This window comes from Eurosta solidaginis, chromosome X (genome assembly GCF_040869045.1).
Source record: "Eurosta solidaginis isolate ZX-2024a chromosome X, ASM4086904v1, whole genome shotgun sequence".
Lineage (NCBI taxonomy): Eukaryota > Metazoa > Arthropoda > Insecta > Diptera > Tephritidae > Eurosta > Eurosta solidaginis.
The window spans coordinates 110352907-110360071 of record NC_090324.1 but is presented as its reverse complement, the minus strand read 5'-3'; the positions used below and the strand labels follow the sequence as shown (position 1 = coordinate 110360071).

Sequence of the window (7165 nt, the reverse complement as noted above, 5' to 3'; positions counted from 1 at the left end):
CTTGACTGTCAGAAGTGAAGTGTAGACATTTTGACATTTGCTACGCTTTTTCACTTCCTGAATGAAAAAAATGTCATTCATTTAAAACACGCGGTGGTGAGTATTCTTGGTTGTAGATTTGGTTTTCTTGTTAATTAATTTCTCTTTTTCTCTTCAGATTTTTCGCTTTTTGGTGACTTTTGTGCTCTCATACAGTTAGTTACAAATCATTCCTTGGATTTTCCTGTAATTGCTGACGAAAGCCGTGAGATAGCGTACAAAACCGAAAATGCTGGATAAAGATGAATTGGGCAGGGATGGTATACCGCTTACCGGGCTGTATACCTTTTTGATGGAAAACAGAAATTGTGCGCATCAATTTGTTATCCTGCAACTATTGGCCGTAATTTTGATGAAAGTCTATGTGCCACACCGGCTGATTGGAAGGATGGTGATGCTTGCATGGGTTGTTACGGTCTGCCGCTACGGTCTACGGCTACGATCCACTGGGGAGCGTGTTCACGCGAACGCACCTAGCGATGTTGCGAAAGTTGCGATAAAAACATATCGAAAACAAGAAAAAGACAGACCGGCCATCACTAGGGAAGAAAAGGCACGAGTTTCAGGCTGCATACACACGAAGAAAGATAAAAAAAATTTTGGTAAGAAATAAAAATCGAGAAAAATCGCCGAGTTTCCGGCCAGATCGACACCAAAAAAGATGATGGTGGTAAAACGTATTTACCTAGTGTGTTTATAAATGATTATTGGAACCTACAACGTGAACATTTTCCCATCAAGGAAACAACGCCAGAATGAGATTTGCATTTAACCTATCAACCATTAGGCATGTTCAAGTGGCAATTGTATGCAGCGCAGCAAATGTAAAAAAATTGGGTGGTAATAAATCTTAACCTAGTGAGGACACTACCACCGGCGTAAAGGCCAGCACGAAGCTTTATCGCCACCTGGGTCATTTGGTCACCTCGGACCACAGCGCCAACTGCCACCAACGGTGCCTACTATTACCACGGGCATCACCATCGGTAGTACCTCCCCCAACTCCTTCATAAGCGCAACCACGAGCGCAACAACCATCAGACGTACCGCCACACCAGTTACAACGCACGTAGCGGGGCCACGTACATAGGCTTGCGGCCACTAATGGTAACACCAACAACAGGCGGTACCACCGACCCAAATAATAGCCGCATATTTATTAGCTGCTTTCATACCGGCAATAATACTACTAGCGCATCCTTATTGGCTGCGTCCATCTCGGCTATAACAATACTAGCACAACCCGTATCAGCTACGACCAGACGGGCTACAATAAACCAGTTACAATGACGATCACAGGGCAGCGAGTATAGGCCTGCGGGCATTCCAATTGCGATAACGAACACCAGCGGTTAAGGCGGTGAGTTCGTTCCACTACTGAACTAAAGTTATGTATTTGTAGCCTTAACCCTATCTTTTCAAATTATATTTTTGACTCCGCAACATTATGTAATGTTAATGTACCACCATACTCAAATTTAGGGCTATCACCCTATTGTAGAATCAAAGCAAATGTGAATACGAATGCAATATGCACAATGACCGGAGGAAATGAAAAGTTAAAAAGAAAAGAAGCAATTCTTATTGTACGTTCAAGTCGTTGCATACTGAAAAGAAATTTTAACCAACACAAACAAAGCATATTTTAATTGTCATATGTGTGCAATTTATACTGCCTGTGAAACAAAGAAAAAGGTGTTTCAGGTATTAAAATTTGCTTTGCGTTGTGGTAGAATTTTACTATTACATTTTTTTTTTAATTGATGCCATTGTGGCGAATATGATTTTGGAGTGAGCAAAAGTGTTGATATTGTTTCGGTAAGGAATAAAGTTTTATTGGTAATTCAAGTTCAGTTGCATTATCAGTAAAATGCATTAACTCTATATTGAGAGACGCAAATAACAAGTAATGCGGGTTAGCTTGCGTTATCAAAACAAAACTTTTTCTTGTATACATTTTTTGGTGACTGAGTCGAACTAAACCCGAAACAATACCAACCCTGACTGTTACATGTAAAATAGTTAACGTTTCAACTGAACAAGTAAAACAATTTCATTAATTGTACTATAAGTTTAAAGGGTTCATGTTTTACCTGAACAGGTGAATGACTTCGGTAATTTTTCCATGAATCTAAAAGCTTACGTTTTACTTGAGCTTGTGAAACAATATTTTTTGATGGGTAGGATTTACCCCAAGTTTAGTCCTAGTTGCGTTTATAACTAATTTCTTAGTGCATAGTACATATTACTGTCATTATACTATGTGTAATACCGAAATGATGTTCAGTTAAACTCAAAGTAAGTTTAATACAACAACTATTAATTTTGTAAGGGGGCCCCAATTATCAGAAGTTGTATCCAAACTGTACAGCCCTAAGATAGATTTGTAAAGCAAAAAAGGAGAAAAGGGCATTTATCCAAATTTCTAAAAAAAAAGATTTTTTTTATTACATATATAGTATATTTTTATTTTATTACATATATAGCCTTTTGATTGCTATAAAGTTTATAAAAACAAAAAAAAAAAAAAAAAAATTTTTTATAAGCTTAAATATATTCAAAACCCTTGTAGTAAGAAGTAAGAAAAAAAAAGGAGAAAGCTATGTTAGTAGTAATAATGAATTTTGAATAAAAGTTGTTAATAATATGGGAATGCTGGCGTCGCCAATGATTTAGAAGGCATAGGGTAAACCAGGTAAGGGGCCACCGGAATTTTAGGTGCGACGGTGGCCATGGATTTTGAGGGTGGGCATAGCACCGGGTGTCGCAACACCACCCGCGGCGCCCCTATATATATTCGGCCCTTTTTATTTATTTTCCTTTTGGTTCTTTTATGTTATTTTCAGCAGTTTTTTTTTTTGATTTTTGATTTCAGAGTAGTAACCGGTCATGTCCGGTTCGGTAATTTTTTTTTGCGTCAGTTTTTTTTTTTTTTTGAATTTAGATTTTGAATGCCAACGGTCTGTCCGTGACATCCGGTTCGGCCGGATGTTGTTTTATTTTGAATTTCAAGCGTTTTGAGTCGGTATCTGCGCTTTTTGACAGCTAGTTTTGATAGGCATGATAGGAACTTTTTTTCTGTTTATGGCGCAGGAACAGTAAGGTTGGCAAGGACCCGCCCCAGCCGACAATGACTAGCCACTGTGCACCACCACATCATGCCGACCGCCTTCCTTACTGCTTCCACTGTAAATGCGATTCCATAACAGGTTTTGCCCACTGTGAGGCGAGATGTGGCAAATTCGTTTCCGGCAGGCATTGAAGTGATACCAGTTCCATCATGCAGGACTTATTTGCGTAAAATTTCACAGCCATAAGTTACTTTTCTGTTACATTACATTACTTACTACGACTCACAGAAATTCCTACCGAGAAATACAAATATGCCAATTAAACTAGTCAACTTCGATGAAGGTGAGCAAAGACCAATTGATGAGTGTAAGTATTTATGTATGTCAGTAGTTTATTCCTCCCATTTGTCGCCCGCCTTCGAACTAAGCCAAATTCCTGCAAGGTCTATCTTTCAGTTCTGAAAGTTTAATTTTCTAATTTGCCGCTGCCATGAGAGTGACGAACGAATAACGAAGAGTGGACAGGGCACTCTTGCTAGCAGCGCAGTAAAATAATTTGGATGTCGTGTAAACACCATTTTACATTTTGGTAATACATTACAATACCATATTCACTATTCATAAGTACTCCTGTTAATTCGTTAAAAGCGAAAAAATTGACTGGCTAACGTGGAAAAATAATAAAATTGCAATCTGCCAAATAAAGTCGTGTACACTTTCTTAACATTAAAACTCCAAAATCCATACAATTTACATATTTTGTGTTCTTTAAACTTTAAAATATATGTCATGTCGATCCTTTTGATAAAATCAAAATTTTTATTCACCACATTACTAGAACAATGTACTGTAACTGTGGTAAACGTGGTTTATCTGGTGTTGTATCTTGTCGTTGAAAGTGGTGTTGTTATTGCATCGCTATTTATGTGCGATATTTGAAAGTGAGTTAACTGAACCGACATCTACACGTGCGAGTGCATCTTGTAGTTGTTGACGACTTATCATGCGTATGCGTCCGTTCTCAGATTGTTCACTCGATCCTTTACGTTTATTACTTGTGGTGGCGCCCATTGAATTTTCCTCTTCTTAGGAATTGGTTGAATCAGTTGCCGGCTCAGATTGGCTTCTAGCCAATTCCTTTTGAATGGTATCTACCATAAATGGTGCAGTTTCACATATTATAGGGTAGGTTTCCGAGTTACTGTTCATTAAATAACGTTAAGATACTTCTTAATAATGTAATAAATGTAATAATTAAGTTGAACAAAGTGAAATGTAGAAGAATATATTTGTAGTTGCCTATTAGCAACGAAAATAAAATTTCATAGAGGAAAATATATTATTGAATGCAAAGCTGCTTTGGGGATGAAATTCAGCTTCAGTAAAAAATGAATGGTAAATAAATAGAAAAATTTTCATGTAAAAAAAGTCGAGAACAACTTGTGGGTGGAGTAAATTATTGAATAGCACTGAATCTTTTATAAGTGCTTGTGCGCCCAAATTACGTCGGAACTCTGGATATTCAGCTAATCTTTACTCGTGAATTGACGTTTATTTGTGTGCGATTACACTTAAAAGTTCATGTATATAACTTATATCAGTGTTTCTCGTAGATAAGTTGCAATGAGATTATAACAATCTGCGCAGCTGTTGGATGGGAAATAGTGTGGGATACTAATGCAAAAAAATAACAAGGGCCTTCTGATGATCCCGCTTGGTCATCCATTAGATGTAAAGTTTATCACGATATTAATGCTATGGATAATCACCTTCGCCATGTTATTCGGTTATTAGAGAAAATGGGCTATAAACAAGCGCCGATTGGGGTTTGCGATGGGCACACGAGTATCCATTTTTAAATGTATCTCTAAGTGTGCAGAAAGCTCTTTACAATCAAATTGTTAACCACTTTCCTGCCTCGGTAACGTTTTACAAGACGGTCCACAACCTAATTTTATCAAAACATTAATTTGTGGTAATAATTTACAAAGCAATATCAAAATTTTATAAATAAGATTTTTCAATTAGAAAAAAATTGTTCTAAGCGGGGTCGCCCCTCGGCAGTGTTTGGCAAGCACTCCGGGTGTATTTCTGCCATGAAAAGCTCTCAGTGAAAACTCATCTGCTTTGCAGATGCCGTTCGGAGTCGGCATAAAACATGTAGGTCCCGTCCGGCCAATTTGTAGGGAAAATCAAAAGGAGCACGACGCAAATTGGAAGAGAAGCTCGGCCTTAGATCTCTTCGGAGGTTATCGCGCCTTACATTTATTTTTTATTTTTTTAATTTACAACAGGGATCGGTTGTTAAGACTCGTTTTTTTTCTCTGGTTCTGAGTTTAATAATTAAAATTTATATTGCGCAAAACTTCAAAAAAAAGAAATGATGGCTGACCAGAAGGGTTTTCGATATTATTACACGCCATGGAAATAGTTAAATCCGACAGAAGTATTGGGTTAAACCTCTGGTCCACAATGGCTAAGAAATAAGGGAGTGGAAATTTTTATCTCAAGTTGGTTTCTGAGTAACTAAGTGCACGATCTTTTCATTTCAATCCCCAATGATTGAGTCAATTCCATCCTATTTCTAGACTAATGGAGCCAAAACCTATGAAATGTAAATTTTTATATGGACCCAAGGCGAATTCACTACCAATTGTTGTGAACGTTCTCCGCTGGCAGCTGACGTAAGATTCTTCAATGTCATTTTTACAAGCAGGCGATTGCCTTTATACACCGTCAAAATGGTGGCATCATGTACGTGCGAAAAGCGAAAGCTTTCCGGTTAGTTTCTGGTGGTCATAATTATTGTTGTAGAAAAATAAAACGCTGAAAATAAACTGAAAAGTCCGCTGAACTGTTTAAGAAATGGAAGTCTTATTCAGAAATATCACAATGGCTGTGAAAAGTATTTATATTTTAAGTTTAGTAAAATTTACAAATGCGTTATTGACCATAGGCCGGAAGCCTAAAGAGTGGAAGCGTAATACAAGTTTCACATTCAAGTGGCTGATGCATACCCAGCAAGTAGTCACTAAACTAAGCAGATGTCTCAGCTTGAAGTCGTTGTTGGGCATACATATGGCTAAGCATTCGTCAAACAAATCTCCCTTTGACTAACATAAATATAAACTGATGGACGTCAGGTACACGAAACAAATCACAAGTTGACCGGCTTGACGAATTCGACGCCATATTTTAATGATAGTACTAAGTTGAGAGTTCCAATTGCCAAGTTATAAGTAACCTTTGTACTTTATTAGCCAAAAATCCTTGAATAAGACAAAAGAGGGGACTTATAGGGTCATACGGGTCCATGCTACAGGTATCAAACTAATGATTACTCGATTGATAGTTTCAGTTTGTTTAGACAACTAATAACCCCTGATATTTGGGTGTGAGATCCATACAAAGAAATATTAAAGTGATTTAAAACTAATTTGTGTGACTGCAGGAAAGCAAATAACAGGAGTAAAAATTAACTCACTAAAGCAACCGGTACCATTACTTCCATTCTTAATTATATTAAAATTTCGTTTTTCACGATCAAAGGAATCTGATGATCTGACCACATTGGCACGTGAACTATTAGCGTACTGTTTTGCTTTGTGTTATTTTGATGACAGCGTATTCATGGAGATACGCTTGCCTATGGCGGCTTTTTTTTTTTTTAAACTCGCCAAGTTTTATGATTAGCGTTTGTCAGTTCACAATTCCGGCAAAAAGCTATGCTGGGAATATTTAAATATTTTATATTGCGTTTGGATGCTTGATTGAAGCTTATTCTCAAAATACGGCAGACATTGCGCGCATCATGTCATGAGGGGATTATGGATACCCAATAGCGGGTATGGTAACCCGAACTACTCTGGTGGATAACAATACATGGAATAGTAGTCACATAGCTTTTGTTGGGACGGCCATGTCGTCTACTGAAGATGTATCGTATGAAATAATGACTTCCTTGAATGTGGATTACGTGCTTGTTATATTCGGCGGAGTCATTGGAGATTCTGGTTACGATATGACTAAATTTCTTTCGTTAACTTGGTACATTT

General features: G+C 37.5%; 1 protein-coding gene across 1 annotated transcript in view; it reads right to left on the bottom strand.

Annotated features, from left to right (window-relative positions):
• Pur-alpha (Purine-rich binding protein-alpha) overlaps positions 1-7165 on the bottom strand; it is a 1789254-nt gene that overhangs the window by 413602 nt on the left and 1368487 nt on the right. The gene's annotated exons all lie outside the window — the stretch shown is intronic.